Source organism: Saccostrea cucullata, unplaced genomic scaffold, assembly GCF_032062105.1.
Source record: "Saccostrea cucullata isolate Sc308-1 unplaced genomic scaffold, CSIRO_AGI_Scuc_v1 ctg4400, whole genome shotgun sequence".
In the NCBI taxonomy this organism is placed as follows: Eukaryota; Metazoa; Mollusca; class Bivalvia; order Ostreida; family Ostreidae; genus Saccostrea; species Saccostrea cuccullata.
Genome location: NW_026939734.1, coordinates 72,022 through 93,359, shown reverse-complemented (window position 1 = coordinate 93,359; position 21,338 = coordinate 72,022). Strand labels below are relative to the sequence as shown.

Sequence of the window (21,338 nt, the reverse complement as noted above, 5' to 3'; positions counted from 1 at the left end):
TGATAGTGGGAGCTTTGTCGAATATATGTAAATCAACACGCTTGAAGAAAGGTATGATTAAAAGGATTATATTGATCTTTATCAGGAACTGACTAATATTGATGGATGATAAATCATGTTGAAACTATATTTGTTAGATGAAAGTCATAACATTTAACCAGCATTACTCCATTCTTAAACAATTCAAACAATAACTACTCGAGAAAAGGAAAAGAGTGTTTTTTGTTCAATTTGATACATTGAATGAAAAGTTACTTACTTTCTGAATAGAAGTGACAAGAATTCTTAACAAAGGTTAATGTTTAATATGTTGTCGATTTCATGTATTACACAATAAAGATCATTTTGCTTAGTAAGTTTTGATGTATTTTTAAATTTTCCGGCAGTTTAAAATCACAAAAAATTATTTGATTGATTGATTGATTGTATATTGTCAAGATATACGTATTGTATACGAAAATATTAGTTTTGAAAATCCAAGTTAGAATAGTTTTGATTTGTTTGAATTTAATATTTTTGTAAAAATCTCGGTCATTAAAGGTCGCCAATAGTGCGCACGAACCAGGGTTAAAAAGGCATAAAGTTTTATATTAAATAAAGTGTTCTGTTTGAAATGATTATTTTCTTAATAAAACTGATCAAAGCTGAGGAAAAATTAAATGTATCACAAATATAGCGGTTATCGCCATTTTCTGATACCTTTAGCATCGCTTGCTGAATAGAAAATGAAAATATTTGTCATTGCAGACTTTGTTAAGAAAATTAAAAGCATTTGTCCACGAACATTTTGGACATCCCTCGTATATATGATTACCTAATGAAAATTATTTTACACACCTGAGTCATTTAATCATTACCATCCACCAATCAATGGGTCATGGCCTTTTGTTTCAAAATCCGTCATATGCTAAAAGCATATTAATTTTAATGAAAAGTATCAATTTTGCAACAGCATATCATCTTGAAGGTACGATTTATAGCGAAATATGCAATTGGATTTACGCAAAATAATAGACTAAAGGGAACTGTGCCTTTAATCTTGAATCCGGCAAAATTTCCCAATAGAAATCTTAATGTCTTACGTCGAGTTATTATCCATGGTCCATATTCCTGGAGCATTTTCAAATGATAGAAATTAAAAAGAACTGCATCTGGATGTTCCATTGAATTACCCTAGCTATGATAAGATTTAAATTATTAAGTGCAGATAAAGTCATAGTTCTATTGTAAATTTAATTGTTTTCGGATCCACATGTCGACTGATCACGCCCGCCGCCTGATTTAAAGAAATCATGTTTGAATGCCGTCTACATTGCCCTTTTTAGTAGCTACCATTTTTCTGATTTTTCCAAGGAAGAAATCTTCATAAATCACATTATTTCTGTCTTCCATACTTTAAATATTCTCATAGATCACAGTGACTTTGATCTACCCTACCTATATTGGATTCCAAAACTGATAAAATCATTACAAACAGAGAAACACTGTCTGGTCCAGCGCAATTGTTTTACTAAACATCTATCTTTACTCCTAGCCGAAATATTAAAACTCTTGTTTAGGTATTGTGCTACATCATACTCTAAACGTGTTGCAAAATTAAGCCTTCAGTTAATACTGTGAAATCACTAATTTTCACAAGGGTTTAACACCCTTCCCCGCAGTCACGAATTTTAACGCATATACCCTTTCCTATTTCTAAAGCATATACCGTTTCCCCGCAATCACGCATTTTCACGCACTTTAAAAAGTTCATTTAATCTTCAATTTATTGCCAAATTCCACCTATTTTATACTTGCTTAAATCTCATTGAATAAGAAAAGTTCTTTTCTTAATAAGATTACATGTCATGATATTATTTAAATGCCTTTTAAAATAACACAAATTTTTCGTCAATTATCGGAATTCAAATGTTTTCCAAAACAGCAAAAAAAAAAAATATGATTTTTTTTTTCAATAAATTTTAAAATCAAAATTAATTATAAATGAAGTCTTTTCTTGGTTTATGGTCCTGGGGCCAGTGAGAATTGTCAAAAGCTCAAAAAAACTAAGAAAATTCAAAATTGATCACTAAATTTTCAAAAATCTATAAAATCAAAACATTTAACTTTCCTATACTTTATACAACTTATTCCTCACGAATAATTAAAAACTAGGATTTTTTAAATCATAGCTAACAGCTAACTCTGTGAGCACTGCCACTGAGCTGACTAAAAGATACCCCCGCCTCCCAAATGATTAAAGTGACAAAGTCCTTGTTTGCTCTGGGAGAATAGAAATACGTTTCAGATCAAAATGTTAAATAGGAGTTGCAGAATGGCATTTTGTAATAAAGGATCTCCAAAAGTATAAAATTCTATTCCGTGGTATAGGAGGAGTTGCAGATAATAGATGGGTACCCTTCAATATTACAGAAAGAATGGCAGTGTCCATGGTTTGCTACGGGAAATACAAAATAGGTATCTGATCAAAAAGTAAAATAGGATGTGCATCATGCAACAAAGATTTTTTGAAAGTCTCAATAAATGACACCTGGTCCTATTTATGATGTTTAAGATGTCCGTGTTTGTTCTGCTCCTGATTTGCTTAAATGGACTTTTTAGATTGCAAGCTGTTCTTTATCTCCATATTTCAGTTGTTCCTGATCTAGGACTAAGCCAATCAGAAAACACCATTTAGTGTGAGTAGATTTTGTAAATAAATATGACTTATTTTTGAATGGAAAGCGTCAATATTGTAAGATTTGTGACTAGATATCAAAAGTAAAATACTGAGCATATTCCTTGAAACAATTGAAAACGACAGATTTGAAAGATTTCATTTTATTAGTTTGTTTAGAATTGCATCAAGTGTATCCACAGACCCAACTTTTTAAAAGATCAATGGTTGCTTTCCTGCTAGTACTCAGGCATTGGAATAGCACTTATATCCAACAACAGAGAACAAATGATTTACTTTTAAAAAGAACATTTTTCTAGATTTGATATCATTACTTATCAGCTGTTTCATTAATTAATGATGGAAAGCATGAAGATTTAATATAATACATGTAGAAGGAGCCATTTAATGTAGATATCTCATTAAAAATGAAGACAACGTTTCAAATTCTGTTGACTATTTGTATACAAATATGTCTTTTGTGACTAACTTTATCTGTATTCCGAAATCTTTTATTCAGGAAATAATATAAATACGGATTTATGGCTGAATTGGAATATCCCAGCCATGCTACCACAAACCACACAATGTATGAGCCTTCTACTCCAAAGAGATTCACAAGAAGGAGAAGCACAAAGAATGGCATAATACACACAGCAAATGTTCCTTGCAATATTAGAATTGTTCTGGTAACTCTGGTCTCCCGTTTATGCTGCTGGCGATAAAGAGCACTGCCTTTATCTTCCATTGCGTTGCACAAATACTTACTTCTATTTCGAACTTTCAAAAGAATTTTCACACATGCAGCAATGTTTAATAATAGTGGTAGGTAAAATGCAATCAAGGCCCCGATTACTGAAGCCAATCCTTCAATAATTTATTTCTTTTCACATTCAATATATTCTGCATTTAGAAGAACAATAGATATTGAAATGGCGAATGATAAAATCCAACATATTGTTATCAGGATTGTCACGACCTTTGTCGTCATAATTTGGAAATATTTCAGTGGATCACTAACGGCTACAAATCTGTCAATATTCATGCATATGAAATGTAGCATTGAGGATGTTGTAAATATACAATCAACAGCAAAGAGTATCTGACTGAATAGTTTTCCTTGGAATAGGGAATAACCAATCAAATCTTGAAGAATGGAGGGCAACATAACTAAGACAGCAACAGCACCATCAGCAACTGCCAGAGAAATCACAAATACATTGATTTTTCTTTGGAAATCAGCTCTCCTTACCACTTTGAATATCAACATCACATTCCCAAACACTGTAATTAGCACAATTAGAAACAGAAACACTATACAAGCTATTTCCCCGTAAATATTGGATAAAATCTCTGTGTCCTCACAGTTTGAATCATTCATTTTTATCCTTAATGTCCTGTTGTCAAAACATTTTTTTTTGCATATTTGAACTGAACCTTGGTTGAGTATCTTTTCCAGCATGGTCATTTCTTGTGAGTAATTATGCCTTTCGGGATTTGTTATAAATTTAATGAGTATTTGTATTGTCCGAGTGTTATTTATCACTGGACCAAAGTTGAATATAAAAAATCGATATCACGAAAAGCACAGCGTGTGCAATTTGTATAATGATGTCTGGGTTTATTTTAATCACAATTAATGAGTATGATTAATCATAATAAAGCCCTGTTTCCAACCATAACAAATCCTGAATTTAAGAGTCGTGTAAAAACGATTGAATTCCTTTAAAGAACCGAAAAAATGTTGCAATACTATAAATTTTGAAAAAAAATATTTTTTGTAGAAAATATAATATTCTTTATCACCTGATATAATATTAATAATAATTATATATTGCAAAGAGAAGTCAGAACTCCAAACTTGTATTTATACGAATTCTCGCTTTAGTCAAGAGGTTTGATATTAGCCGAACCGAAAGGAAAGACCATCAAGCCGAAAAAAATATTAAAGATTGCATTCAGGAAAGTACAACAGCTTTACTTCGAGGGAAATACAAATGTAGATCCTCGAGTTATTTCTCTTATGTCTATTGTTACATTGCTTCTTGAAAATCACAAAGACGGAAAAGGGAATTTTGAATATCGTATCAAAAGTTTATCCCATTTCCTAGATCTAAGTCATTGCATGATTTTTTTTAAGTTTTCAAATGAAGAACTTGCAAGTTTTCGATATGTCATGGAGAGCGACATGTATTAGTGTCTTTTAAGCAACCTTAAAGAGAGGGCTAAAATAGGCTTTGCCTGCTGCCCAATCCCATTCACCTGTGTGAATAAAATTTTGGATAAAAAAAAAAGAGTATGTTGGAATGTTCTCATATCTTAGAACGAATTCTCAATTTGCTGCAGGGGCGATCCTAACAGGTTTCCATTGATAAACTGTTGCATCATTATAGGGTAAAGAAACCCAAAACCAGGGGTCAAAAAAGGGTCTTAACTTATCTTGTCGTTTAAAATTTATTTCCTACATTCAAATTCTAATTTAATAGAAAATAAAAACTTTGAACGAACAAACCGCAAGATGAATGAAACCAGTCAACTTCTTGGCTTCAAATAATGATCAATGCCTACCTTTTTGTTTCTTGCCGTTTTAGAAGAAATTTTTCTTTTACTTTCTTTCTTAATGGGTGTCTTTATGGAGTGAAAAATTCTCGAAAGGGGCGTAATACCGGTACTACGTACAACCAATCAATCAATCTTTCTTGATGACGTCATTCCGTAACCTTTATTATACCTCCGCTTGATCGGCATATCCGTCTTTCTGTACGTCCGTAGTTTACGCTTTGGGGTTCTCAATTCGCAACTCTTTTAGTATCATTGAATTAAAATTAATGAGACTTTCACAGAGTCTTTTTATATAGTGACATTTTGCATCTTCTATTTTACTTTTTGATCAGACACATATTTCGGGTTTCCCAACATGGACAGTGTCATTCTTTCTGTAATATTAAAGGGTACCCACGTCTTATCCGCAATCCCTTCTATACCACTGAATAAAATTCAATGCTACTTTCACAGATTCTTTATTTCGTAATGCCATTGCACACATTTAATTTCATTTTTGATCTGACAATTATTTTTGCCATTATAAACATATGGGAGGCGGGAGTATCATTTGGTGAACTCAGTGCTCACAGTACATCTAGTTTACGATGTATTTACAATGAGTTATTTTTTTTTACTTTCACAAAATTGAAATAATGTAAATCAAAAGTAGGGTACCAAAAATGTTTTAGGTGAATCATTGTCATAACACAATGATTTCAGATTTTTTTTAGCTGTTATTAAATGTCTGGATTTATCTGAAAGAAAATTGCACTTGTAATTAGCAGCAATATCATGTTCATAATTAATATTCGAAAACATTGATGGGAAATTCAACTGTGAAGTATTTGACTGAAACTTAATAACGTGTATATCAATTATTTAAAATCTCTTAAAACTAAAACTAAAAAAAAGAAATAATGTCCCATTTTCAAAATTTTGATGTATATTGAAAATCCGGCGATGTCAAAAGCAGATGTATGACCATTTTTTTTCTCTCTATTTGTGGATGTTTTTTGTAAGTTTCGGAAGTCCTATTTTATGCAGGAAAAAACACAGTTACCATCATACTTATTAAAAATGTAAGTTTATATATATATATATATATATATATATATATATATATATATATATATATATATATATATATATATATATATATATATATATATATATATATATATATATATATATGTATATATATATATATGTATATGTATATATGTATATATATATATATATATATATATATATGTATATATATATATATATATATATATATATATATATATATATATATATATATATATATATATATATATATATATATATATATATATATATATATATATATATATATATATATATATATATATATATATATATATATATATATATATATATATATATATATATATATATATATATATGTATATATATAGTTGCAACATATAAATGTAAACTTTGCTAAAGTATGTAAAGTCCAGGTTTTTAACTCAACCTTTCTTATACGTGATATTTGCATTAAGGTACAACATAATTAAGATAAAAAAATTTAATATAATATGCATAGTTTGTGATACTTTCTCATATATTAATGTTTTACTTGTCTAAATCTCAAAAGGTCAGACTGTAGCTATTGATCTGTTAGAAAATCATGATTTTATGGAAATAAAAAAAATCGGTTGAGAATTATTTTAAAGTATTGAAAAGATTAATTTACTTTATTTTTTTTAATTTTAAACATAAACATTTCAGAAAAACAAAAAACTACAAGGAAAAATAGCAATTTGCTCTGAAAGTTGTATTATATATTGCAACTGCATGCAATTATCGGACAATATTTTATTTTTATAAGTACCAGTTATATGTGTGTTTTGCACGATATTGGACATATTCATATAGGACTTACAAGCTCCTTTTATATGACACAGCAGGAAAATATTTGAAATACGAAGTATCATTTGTCCTCAGCATCGAATTATTAAAGTTGTTAATATCATATTATAAAGTGCATATATTTCATGTATAAAAACAAAAGAAATTTATTTTTAGAAAACAGATTCTTTTAGAAAAACACAGGCTCTTGTTACGTTCGTTCTTGAAATTCAACTAGAGTTAGTATTTAAAGAAGGATATTCTTAATTCACTAATTTATTTAATTGTCAATTCATGAAAGTTGAGGGTAGGGCAATTTAGGAGCCAGTAAACAAACCAAAGAGTACAGTCAATAACATGTTCTAGAATAAACTACTGTAGAAAGAACATTGTATTTACTTAGTTTACAAGTCATTCTGTTGAAGTTTAGATAATCAGCATGACCTATATGTTCAGACGACGAACGTAAATTGGACACCAAAAAAGGAATTTTAATTACGACGCAAACTGTTAAAATAATAGCCAAGGCACAATAATGGAAAGGAACCGTGAGTTTCACTGCTAGTAACATCAGGCTCCTTCGTAAAGAATAACATTTTATAGCTCATTTGGAGTTAATTATGAAATGACATGAACTCGTCTAGATTGGTTTTTCAAGAGTCTACACGTAATAATATCCTACTTTGTAATGCCACTTTTTTTAACTATGTTACATTTTCACAAATGTTCAAGTGATTTTTTTTCAAAGATAAGTTGTTGCTCTATCTTGACCTCAATGTATTTTTTTTTTACTCTTTATTTCTGAGCAAAGCATTTTATGCATAGTTGTTCGTTTTCCCTCCATTGATAAAATACTTTTTTTTCTACAAATTCACGCCACGAGATCTATAGTTAATTATATCTAATTAATCAAATAAAACAATCCAGAATCCATGCTTGATTATATTTTCAAGTTCAAAAGGCATTCAAAGATCGCAGACCTCCTGCAACTCAGTTATCCTCCCAAATTACTTGATGATCCTGAAGTAAATTACATTCTAACCCCCAACACAAGGGTAACGATATGTAAATAATCATAGATCTCCATAGACGACTGGGTTAGTCACAATATCTAATCATTATTTCCCCATTGTCTAAGCTTAATAGTTGGAAATATCTTGCGGGGAGACAAGAAAACGAGTTGGACGAAAAGGAAGAGATTGTTAAAGGTATAACTTTTCCAAATTTTTGGGATTAAAATACAAACTTTAACCTACATGTAATTTATAACCTAAATAACCTACAATATTTGTCAACTTCTGGCTGTTGTTATTAATACTTAATAAAATAGATATAGATATATCAGCTTATCGTGAGATATTCCAGTAATTCTAATGTTGAAAAATGTAAGATCCTTTGGAATCATTTATTATATTCGAAGGTCTATAAAAATTAGCCACAAAGATTAAATTCAAATCTCAAACTGGCAAATGTGTTCTTTGCCCTTAAATTCTCAACATGCCAGCCGTGCAATTGTCTTAAATTATCTTTACAGTATACTAGTATAATATTTCCACCTTTCAAGAAGTTTGTATTAAGCTATATATATTTTCAAGGATATATCCTTTCGCCCAGTTTATTAAATTGTATTTTCATAATGTTCGTTGTCTTTCTTTCTATATTTTTAGTTTCTTTAGCTATTTTTTTTTTAACATTCTGAATGGAAAATAAAAGTGTTAATGATAAATAGTCTATTTTATTTGAAAATAATCTTTATTACCTCCAACCAATGAATCCTTTTTCATTGATTTGAAACATGAGAAATGACAGTCACGCAAACTATTATTTTCTGTAATAAAGTTTGGAATTCTAAACATATTAACGAAGGATTTATTTCAACAATACATTTTTTCTTAATTTTATCTTAAAAACAATTTCAATTTGAAAATCATAAAGAACACTTGCGCCATATAAAAATAATAATTATACGTTCACAAACTCAAAACTAAAAAAAAACTTTAATATTTACTTCCATTTAAATTACTACTAGATTAAACATCCACGCATTCTAAATTTTCTTCACAAGAAACGTTTGTTTCTTTTACCTTAAAACTGACATTTTCTGCATTTCTAGACCTTTGACAGATAGATTTCTAGCGATAAACTCTGCAACAAAGCAGATCACAAAAATTATGCAACATTTTTACCTGGAGGAAGTTGGAAATGTATATAGAGCGTCATGGTGTCTGAAACATGGATTTTTTCTCGATAAAAGGGTCATATTGAAAAAGATTCGTGAAAGATTAACCTGTTCCTGTATACTAGATTAATATACAAATTATGAATAAATTCTTTTATTTAAGATTTAGTTTTAAATGTTTTTCATCTTCAGTATTTATACCAAAATTTGACACCCATTAGTCGGCGTTAAAATACACATGTACTAAAAAAAAATACAGTAAAATATGCTTGTTTCAATGTCCTCAGATAAAAACATGTACCAATTTCCAAATTGAGATTTTTTTTACATTTCCCTCTTGTCCAAAATTAAAATAAATCATATTTTTATAGCATTACATATTGCTATTTCAAATACAATAGCCAAAAAAAACTTTGTGGCAAACTATGTAAAGTACACGTTTTTAACGTTATACAAATTCTTAATGGTGAAGTAAACGTATTATGCTGCTCAATAATACAATTAAAAGGGAAAATTTTCAAACATGATTGATTAGAAAAACTTTACAAACCATACTTATATGTGAACATGACATAAACACAGAATAGCCAGCGGTGGAAGCACCCCCTCTTGACCGTACACACCTGCCGTGAGCACTATGTATTTATAGATACACTCCATAGTCAAATTTAGTATAAAACAAAGGTCTAGTTATGCGAAACGCTTCAACCACAAATTGACCCAATGTTATTTTATTTACCAACTTCATTAAAGCGGTCAAATATTTACCAAATACTGACTGTATAGGGGTTTGTAACCATTGCACTACAAAATAAATTATTTCTTAAAATGTGGTGTTTTTTTACTTAAAAGAAACTATAAGAACAACCATCTTGAGTCTGTTACAATAAGTGTTTAGAGTTCTAATTTTTTAAGAATAATCAATTTTTTTAATATTAGACACATTAATGAAATCTCAAGTAGATCTAAAATTTCAATTTCAGTCATCATACACGTCGAAGAAGCAAACACTGCTAACCTTTCAAAAATAGTTTAATCTTGTGATCTTGGAAGATGTGATCCATTGAGACACACTTATAACAATTTAATAACTGAGGCATTAATATCATTTTTTTATATTGTCTGAAAACACAACTTTACTTCTGAAGCTCATAAAAGAAAGAAAAGAAAGAATGGAAACATAAAGATCTTTTTCATCGTAAATTAACTAATGTTCATTAGAGGCAGCATTTTTTCTTTCTCTTTCTTTAAAGAAGTCGGTTCATTTTACGCATAAAATGGCCCTGTAGATATACCTATTGATTGATTAACACTTGATTTTCTATTTGAAGCATTAAAATAAAGTAGAGACTTGGTGCTTTCATATCCTATTAAAATTTTTCTCCTGAAAGTCCAGGTCTGGATAACTGGCTTTATGAAATTGCAATGTTCTTGAATTTATGGGTAAACAGGTATAATTGAATACTTTCAGTGAAGGAAAATGACATGAGCACACTCTCTGATCTAAGAAATAAAACATGTCCAGCAATCCTCAAAAGCAGTTCTATCATTTACTAGATGCATATTTTAGATCAGAGGTTGTGCTCTATATTAAATATCAAAAAATAGCTTTAAAAATTGGCCGTTTTTGTATACTATTTCAGAAAATGAGGAAATTTCGTGACGTCATAATGCATTGACTAGCCAGAAAATGACGTCATTTTTGATAAATACGCAGTCACCGAAGATCTCAGTCATATTTAATGCATTGTTAACTAAAACTATGCAGTTTAAGTTTTTCAGAAATTCACAGGGCCAAATAAGGCAAAAGTGAACCTTGTTCTTTCTTATTCATTTTGTCGTCAAAGTGATTTAAAAGGTATGACATACCTTTAATACATGGGTCCTTATTCACAAAGCATCCGTTAGATAACGGTTCCGTTAATTTTACGGAGACTCTGACGGTTGTTACCGTAAAAATTTAACGTGGTATTCACAAACGTCTCCGTTAACGTTCACTTTACGGGTGCGGTAATAACGGGTCCGTAAAGACAAATTCTATGTATCTGCAACTCTCATTGGTCGAATATATCGATTGTTTTGTCACAGTGTTGTTTTTCTAAATATAATCTTAAAATGTATAATTGATAAAAAAAAAAACTAAAAAAAAAAACAAAAGTTATTTGTTTCTTATTCATTCCTACTTTTGTATTATGACGTAAGTTGCCAAGCAACGTACGTTGACGTCATTTTTTCCAAAATTTGACGTCTTTGGGGGTTAGACAGTAAAAATTGGAAAAAAGAAAGAAAAAGAAAACCGAGGTTTTTATACCGAGAAGTCGACGTTCTGATAAACAAAGTAAATGAAAAATCGGATGTGCTGTTCTTAAAATTTAGTGACACGATTTCTAACAAGAAAAAGAGATTAGCTTGGACGGAGGTTTAAAACTCGGTGAACGCTACATCACTTGTCCCAAGAACACTGGACGAAATTAAGAAAAAATGGGACGATGTAAAGAGAATGACAAAGAAACGAGCTGTAGAAGTCAGAAAGGTATCGTAGTCTATCTAAGTAAGATATTAGATTTGTTGTATCCACACCATGAAAATTTAAGAAGCACAGTTCGGAACTGATGATTTTCATTGCATGGCATATTTATTACCACTTTCTCTCTTAAAAGTGAGAGGTCATACATTAGTCCCACCTTTCATTTAACACATGTATTTATTTCTTAAAATTAGTTTTAATTAGTTAAAATTGCAAGTTTTAAAAGTTAAAGTTATCCAGAAGTAAGACTTGTATTTCTGATTATAATTACGTTTAAAGATTGACTATTCTAATTGTGTTTTCCTTTGTATAGTAAAACCTTGCAATATCACCGTTTCCTGGTTTTAGTCTGACTCCATATTTAGACATGGCGGTAAAAGTATCAACAAGACACGGAATCTTCCATGTTTTCAACATTCATCACTACTATTATGCTCTTTGCACTTGGATTTGGTAATAAAATCAAAGTATGACAATTTTATTTTTTGTTAGCGATGTCGGCGACATTTATTTTATAATCGATTAGTAGCATCGAAGAGCTTCTAACGACCGAAAATCGTTTCATCACTACAACAGACACACATGTATTAAAATAAATATTATACCTACTGTATATAAAATATCTGCATCTTTTGGTAGATATAGCAATTCAACCCTAGCAAAAAAATACTATAGTAAGCTATAATTAACTATAGTTTACTATAGTTAACTATAGTAAATCAAAGTTCCAAAGTTTTTACCATAGTAAATCAAAGTTCCAAAGTTTTTACTATAGTAAATCAAAGTTCCAAAGTTTTCACCATAGTAAATCAAAGTTCCAAAGTTTTCACCATAGTTAATCAAAGTTCCAAAGTTATTACTATAGTAAATCAAAGTTCCAAAGTTATTACTATAGTAAATCAAGGTTCCAAAGTTTTCACCATAGTAAATCAAAGTTCCAAATCTTTACTATAGTAAATCAAAGTTTTAAAGTCTACCTTAATCTTTTTTTCACAGTTTCAAACCTTTTTTTTTAATGTTTAATAATCTATGTAATTTTTATGTTTTTTTTTTATTCAGTCATTTTAGGGAAGGATGTGGAGTTGATTGGGACTAGTGTTAACTTTACATCTTAATTTAGATAATTGAAGTAGTTAATTTAAATGAAATATTTACATTTCTAGAATTTAAAAAAAAAGTTGACTGATGTTGATAAGGCAGATATTTTGATTTAAAAAAATTATTTCGTAGCAAAAAATTTCATAGTCACATCTGAATAAAAAAAGCAACATAATTTCACGGATTTCATCGTTCTTCATCAAAGTTCCAAAGTTTGTATTATAGTAAATCAAAGTTCCAAAGATTTTATTATATTAAATCAAAGTTCCGAAGTTTTAACTATAGTTAATCAAAGTTCCAAAGTTTTCACCATAGTAAATCAAAGTTCCAAAGTTATTACTATAGTAAATCAAAGTTCCAAAGTTTTTTAACCATAGTAAATCAAAGTTCCAAAGTTTTCACCATAGTAAATCAAAGTTCCAAAGTTTTTTAACCATAGTAAATCAAAGTTCCAAAGTTTCCACCATAGTAAATAAAAGTTCCAAAGTTTTTACTATGGTACTATAGTTAACTATAGTAAACTACAGTTAACTATAGTTTACTATAGTATTTTTTGGTTAGGGAATCTCAAATTAACTGGTCAGCAATCCCCCTCTCCAGTCCTAGACATTCACTTTCTTGCTCTCCAAACAATCCAACATGGAAGCCAAGGTTGAATTTTGGCGGTCTGTTTAAATTTATTGATCACCAAGCCCGACATTTCAAAAATTACTTTCAATCCCGATCATATTATACATCACAGCTAAGAGAAACAGAAAACTGCTGTTAACTCCAAAGCAGTTTTTATTACCTGTTGTGAGATGAACAGCTAAAGAACAGCTTAAAAACAGCTAAGCTTACTGCTCTTGAAACAGTTTTGAAAACAGCTATGAAATGAACAGCTGAGAACTGCTAAATAACAGCTGTAAATTTGAAAAACTGGTAAAACACTGCTATATAACAGCTAAAAACAGCAGTTCATTTTGTCTTGGGTCCCTAAAAATCTCAGTTCTCTTACAATTTCTCTTTTTACATTTAGAAAGTACATGCTATTGTGAGCAAAATAAAATCAAACTGGCAAAATTTCATTGAGAAATAAAAAAGTTATGGTCATTCAAGAGAACACACTAGTACGATTAACAGAGTAATATGACATGATGATGGATTCTCCCTATGAAAATTTCAGTCCTCTTACAATTTATCATTTTACATTTAGAAAGTTTATGTTTTTACAAAAAAACAAAACCATACTTTCCAAATTCTATTGAAAAATTAAAAAGTTATGGCCATTTAAGAGAACACACCAGTACGGAAGACTGTGTATTCCATGATGATAGATTTTCTCTATGAAAAGTCATTTTACAATTTTAACATCATTAAAATTTTAGATTTAGAAAGTCCATCCTTTTACAAGATAAAATACAATCTCTATTAAAAAGTAAAAGAACACACCAGTACGAGAGACTGTCTATAACATGATGATGGATTCTCCCCATGTAAATTTCAGTCCTTTTAAAATTTCTCTTTTTGATTTAGAAAGTTTATGCTTTTACAAGAAATACAAAACCATAGTTACCAAATTCTATTGAAAAATTAAAAAGTTATGGCCATTTAAGAGAACAGACATTCAAGTACATGCATGTACATGTATGACTGGATGAGTATAACATGGCAGCTGGGAGATGTTCCCCATGAAAATGAAGACTAGTCTTTTTACAATACCAGAATTTCTACTTTTTTCTTTATCAGTAATACTGAAGAAATTTGGTCATTTTGAAATTTAAAGTCTGGATTAAATTGTAATTTCATATGATTGTACACATATCTAAATAATAAAAGTTTTACAAGGAATGTATCAAAGAGCTCAGATGCATTATACTATTAAGATGTAATATTGATGACACAGCTAGATATTCCTCATTTGATTTTATATGTGATAGCTCTGTTACAACGCACTTTGAAAAATTACGCACTTTGAAAAAATTTTTCAAAGTGCGTTAAATTTGGGACCAAGCTAACGCACTTTGAAAAAATATAATTTCTTTTCAAATTGCGTTAATATCGACCATATTAATACACTTTGAAAAAATGTAAAGCTTGATCAATATTCTTACAAATAATCGGTATGAGAAATAATTGACTTTGGTTGGATAACTTTTTGGTGATAAGGACACTTCAGGACCAGAGATATTGATGTTTTAAATATTTTAGGTTTTGATAAATATTAAAAAAGGGAAGTTTTTTAAAAATAGAAAGATGATTGTTTAAAACCATTATTTCGTTTCTCTTTTTTTTATTTCTAGTCTGTAATAAGTAGATGTGAGGGGGGGGGGGCTAAAAGTGAACGACTTAAAGCATAGCATTTATCTTAAGAAAAAAGGACAAATGGCTTTAATATCCAAGACTATGAAAATTCTTTCTCTCTCATACGTTCTACTGTACTTAAAAATTTCTAGTTTTCATCTGTTTTAAGTTATTGAAAGTTTTCAACGTCATACCGGTTATGTAAATACATATCCATTGTTTGGTATAGCATACACGTTGGCATCGAAACCTGGCGAAGGCCAAGGGAAGGGGGGCTTTTGGGGCTTATTACTCCCCTCCACACGTTTTATTTGATACCGACGCCTGTGTATTGAAATAGAAAGAGTTAGGCTGAGATTTTCTACTTTTCTTCTCCTCTTCTCGACGGGAGTAAATCAATTCAAAATTTTTTTTTGAAAGATAAATAACACTGAAATAGAATGTTTCCATTACTAAACTCCGAATCCAGAATTTTTGTTTTTACAGATATTTTTCAAAGTGCGTTAATTGTCTCAATGGTAAAATATATTGATGTAAACGCTTAACGCACTTTGAAAAAAAAATTCAAAGTGCGTTGAATATGTCCCAAATTTAACGCACTTTGAAAAAATTTTTCAAAGTGCGTTGATTTTGTCCCAAATTTAACGCACTTTGAAAATTTTTTTCAAAGTGCGTAATTTTTTCAAAGTGCGTTGCCACATAGCTCTTATAATCATTAAATTTTCCAAACAATATCAGTTCTCAATTTGAAAAAATACCATTTCTAGTGATTGGAGTCTAAACTAAAATTGAGTGGTTGAAAGTACATTGTAATTTTGAAATGTCATAATACATGTATATGTAAGCATGCATAAATTGGTTAAATTAAGATGAAATGTTAGAAAAGTATTCCATGAAGATACACATTTTTAATCTGTGATATATGAAGATGTTTGATAAATGATGTTTCTTTATTATGAAAATGTGGCAGATACATATTTTAATAATTTTCTATGCATACATGTATTTATTATATACATGTATGGTAATTATGATTTATCATATTTAATTTGATTTAAAATGCACATGTTGAATAATATAATTATTCAGTTTAAAGTCATTTAGTGTGCATTCACCCATGTCTGTCAAAGGTGTATATAGGTAGAAATGGCCTTAGGTCATTAATTATATCCAGGCCTAATGTTGGATGTTTCTTTTAATTTCATTGGTGTTTTACTTTGTGTTTTACTTGGGGATTGGTTAGTGTTTTTCCCTCCAGAAGGTTCTTGGTTTTCTGGACATTCCTTGTCCAGAGTTTGGTCAGTGATGATGTATATCTTTTGATCTGACATTTTGACAATCAGACCTTTTCATAGAGACTGACTTTCTTCTCCTTCTGGTAAGTTAACAATTTATTACTAATATTAATATGATTCTTATATTTCAATTAAATGTCCAATCAGTAATTTTGCATTCTTGATCTATTTCCTAAGCACTTTCCCTGAGTAAATGAGATCAGTGAGAATGATATTTTTTAAGTATGAGTAAACAGAAAGATCTCATTGTTATATATTTTTAAGGTAACATATCTTTATGATTTGGTGTGTAATATATTGTGTAATTGTTTACAGACCACTCAGGCTGTATTATTGTAAATCTGCAGCATTGCTGCTTGCTGTACACGCCTATTCCCATAGAATGGTATGCACATAGTTTTATGCTTATTCAGTAATATATAATGTTCAAATACATTATGATGATAATTATTGTAAAGTTTTATGCTGAATATTGATTGATATATAATTGCGGAGAAATATATGTATATTCTATGTGTAATGAATTATCTCCCTTGACAATCATTGTGTTTTTATGCTTAAATATTTACACTTGTTATATTGGTAATATTGCAGGGTTTAATTCATATCTGGTAATAAAGTCTTGTCAGAACCCTCAACAGGCAGTTATTTGTTCTTCACTTGACAACCCCCAAGCCTGTTACATTTGGCGCCCATGTAGGGACAAGACGACGCCAGAGGAATTCCTGAGTACCTTGGAGAAGATTCTCACCATTTCCACCCTGTGATGTACGTCCTATGGCCATGAACTGATTATCGGTGTAACTTCATGTGTATCTGAACTTTTGGATCCACCACCGATCTGCGTAGTGCTACAACTGTGATCGTGACCTGCTGGCCTACTCGTGCACGGGATCCGGTGAGCTCACAGACATTTGAATGTGTATATATTTGTGTTAATTGTGTTTTGTGTATTTATAATATTCTGATTGGTTTAACTTATAAGGATCAGCTGATCGGTAAGTCATGTACATACCTATAGATTAGAATTTTTGTCTGTCAAGTTTTTGAAAGGTATAAGCTGTATTTTTAGGATTTTTCATTGTTAGTTACCAAGGTTATATTCTGTTGAACATTGGGTACCCAGATTATTTTACATATTAATTAGAACATTTTATTATTTGATTATTTATAAAGTGCCATATTATTAGATCTTAGTGTAGGATAACCGTAAGTGAGCGCAGAGTATAAGAGATCACCTGAATTGCACTTTATCCCTTGGTACCCATTTTACTACTTAAGTAACATCATGGAGTAGGTACTAATTATCTATTGCTTTGACCATATAAGACAGCAAGACAGACCAGACAGTTTACAGGTAAATAGTTGTCAGATAAAGTTGTAAGTTGTAAGGTTGTTTGATTGAAGGAGCAGATTTTGGTTGGTTGATTGGGTTGTTATTTTATAGTTGTAAAAAGTTTGTGTTTAAAATTCCCTTGCCAATAGTTCTTTGCTTTACATTCTATTTAAATTCAGATAAATTGAACATCTTTAGTATAGAATAGTACATATCTCTTATTTTCAGCCGCGTTCCATTTTGTTTTCTTTCGTAAATCCGTCAGGTTCGTTTCTCAATTTCTGTTTACAGCTTTACGTTTATTTTCGATCGAGCTCGATATTCCGTTTGCACATACCGGAAGTTTCGTTTTTGTAAACACTCGATTTTGGTTTTTGCTTAAAATTTGTTTAGTTTAGCTTTATTTATTGAGTATTTACCTCATTTCTACATTTATTTAGTTAAGTAGTTAATTATTTACTTCTATCTCCAGTAATAGCGGAGCAGCAGCGGATTTTTCAGGTAAATTGTTGAATAAAATACTTTGAAAAGTTGCAGTAGTTTGAACAGGCTGGGATTCATCCCCCGATATCGGGATTGTCTCTGAAATGAGGGATATTTCCTTTTATGGTCATAATAAATATCTCTGGTATGTGAGACAATGTTCACTCCTTTTGTTATTTAAAGCAATGCATGCTTTATAAGCAGAAGCGCGAAATTTCTGACACAGTATATGTACAGGAAGACTTGAGGAAGAAATCCGTGCCAGTATATCGCCATTTCATAGTCTGTGAGAGCGCCTTTTCCCGTATGAAAACTGAAAAAAGGTACTGTTTTCATCCTACATCATTTAAAAGTAGCTATTTCATCTATAATACGACATTTATCAAACTTTTCAAACCTTGCATACTTAGATCTTGACTTTGTCTTCCATTGCTGTTAAAACCGGAAGCATGTGACTTTTTGATCATCCAATTGAAAGCAGTTTCAGATAAAATTTTAGCATCGTCTAGAAAAGTATGGCGTTCAGTGCGTGCATGTTTTCCCTAAAATATCATTATATTCTCAGACAGCATAAAGTACCCTTAAAAACCATACAAAGATAAACAATTTTATTGATATATGTGTATTCTGCAAACAAATGACATTCAATGCGTTTTATCAATATTTTAGCATTGTAAGAAATATTTAAAAAACTAAATAACTTTTCTTAAATATATTTTGACGCTTATTTCTATAAAAATACCCATTTCTTACAATTATTATCATATTTTCATTTATTTTTAGTTGTCATTCTAAACGAATCTTATTTAAACCGTTTAAACAAAAATACAAATGATGGTGCGATCTGTGAAACGAAGAAGAAAAGACGGCAGCTTAGCCTACTTTGTTCATAAATTGTTCATTAATGTTGAAAACATATTTGTTTACCAATTTTTAGGTAATATACCAATGGAAATAATTCTGTTTAAAGAGCATATAATCATTCACCAATAGAACGAGAGAGAGAGAGAGAAAGAGAGAGAGATTGGCGTCAGAAGCAAAGTGAAAATGAGAGCTAAGTGAAAGAATTTTTATGAACTACAACACACCTAGATATCCATATGAAAACACCTGACAAGCAAAAAAGGAAAATATGTTCATTGTCCAAACATGAATATTTCGTTTGGGTTGGGGTGGGGTGGGGGGGGGGGGCGAACTTCTTTCAGTACCAAATTTCTTTGTAAAAACCAACACATTTACTATTTTAAACTCAATTGCAGCGTGTTTGTGCAGGGGGTTGGGTGTTTAAACCTTCACCGCAATGTTCAATCCTATACTATCTATACTAAGTCTATCTTTGAAAAAAGTTTATTAGACCCCCCCCCCCGCCCCCACCCCCGCCCCTTTGGTTCCGACGCCTATCTGGCGAGAGAGAAAGAGAGAGGATAAATTAGACATTCAAATAATTAATGCATATAACTTTATAACAGGATAGATATGCCACCCAAAAGAAAACTGTGTAGTTGTAAACAACATGGCAGCTATTCCGAGGGGAAAGAATTCGTTGTATTTAAAAATGACGGGAAAAAAGTAAGAAAACAAGCAACTGAGGCCCTCATTGCAAATGGAGATTTATTTCCCCATTCTACTTATATTTGCAATGCTTGCGCCTCATATGCAGAGGACAACCTGTGTAAAAAAAAGAAAATTACCATCAAGGACTACTTGAATGAGTTTCTAGATGGTATTGAGGGTGGTGTTTTCGATAAGGAAAGCTTGGGGAAAATAGCTGGTAGTATTGGGCGTTGTATTGCCAGAGAAGTTGCCGAAGATGCCTCCTCCTCCTCCAACGACTACAAGGATGCTAGTTTAATACAGCAACTTAATTTTGATGGTAAGATGTTGTTTGGTAAAAAAAAGAACAAAATAAAAAAAATGTAAAGAAATAAAATTTTACCATTCAGCTAGTATGGTTAGCATTTATTTTATGTATACTCTTTAGATTGGATGCAAAAACGCAATGGTATCATTGTGGCATTCCTCCACGGATTATCCGGGGACACAAACATGGGGGTCTGTAAGGTCAGGGCTTTGGAGCAGCTGTATTACATATGTCATAGAAGTTTTGTAGCTCCCTTCAGTTTTGCGAACTTGCTGATGGTGTACTTTGCGACTGGCAGTAAAACGGCAGTTTCTTTGTTGTGTTCAGGGCTGCCATGTGGATCTTATTCCACGTTACAGGTACATGCCTATGCATGGGATTGACAGAAATAAAGACTTAATTTAAATAAAATGAACAGTTATTTTCATTAACTTTAAATACAATATATACTTTCATAACATATATATGAGAAGATTTTTTTCCAAATGAATTATATCCATGAGGGGCACATAGTATCGTTTTTGAAAATCTTGGGGGTGGGCGTGTGGATGGTGTTATCCAACATGACACTTTTGCTTTATCTACTAATTTACAAAATATCTAATAATTTACATAAAAAGAACAGGAAGCTGAAATTTCAGCATGCATTTACAATATTAATAAAACGTACTGTTTGGGAACCCCCCCCCATATTGTACGTGCCTGCATGAAATACGGGGGTAATCGTCATAAATAAATGATTTGTTTTTTACATCATTCTAGCGTTGGATACAAGACCATGGGACCATAGAACTGGAATGCCCCAAAGATTTTGACATTGTCACATTCTTTGACAATAATCAGGTTAAATAATATATTTTCATATACTATGTAGTATGTTCATTATTATTTTAAGATCTATATATGCAAATTAATGTGCAAATCTCCTTCATCTGAGTTTTCAATAAAAATTCAGCAATATTTTTTTTAATGAATCCATGTGCATTTTCCCTATGATTGCAAATCATTAACTTTCATAATAAATTACGTACAGATTCTGCAGAGAAAATGGAGAGTGCAGTATGATTTTAAATCTACTGCTAGTGTTTTCACCAACATAATTCATGTTGTTCCGGAAATAAATAGCACACTGCAAAATCAGGAGTTGTTATCTCCATGCAACTGGTTACATGCCTCAGAGGAGTGCAGGGACGTGCCAATG

The 21,338-nt window shown here is 30.7% G+C and overlaps 1 pseudogene; it reads right to left on the bottom strand.

The window, feature by feature from the left end:
• Positions 1–3,098: 3,098 nt before the first annotated feature.
• On the bottom strand, positions 3,099–4,041 carry LOC134253832 (dopamine receptor 2-like; annotated as a pseudogene).
• Between the last annotated feature and the right edge of the window lie 17,297 nt (positions 4,042–21,338).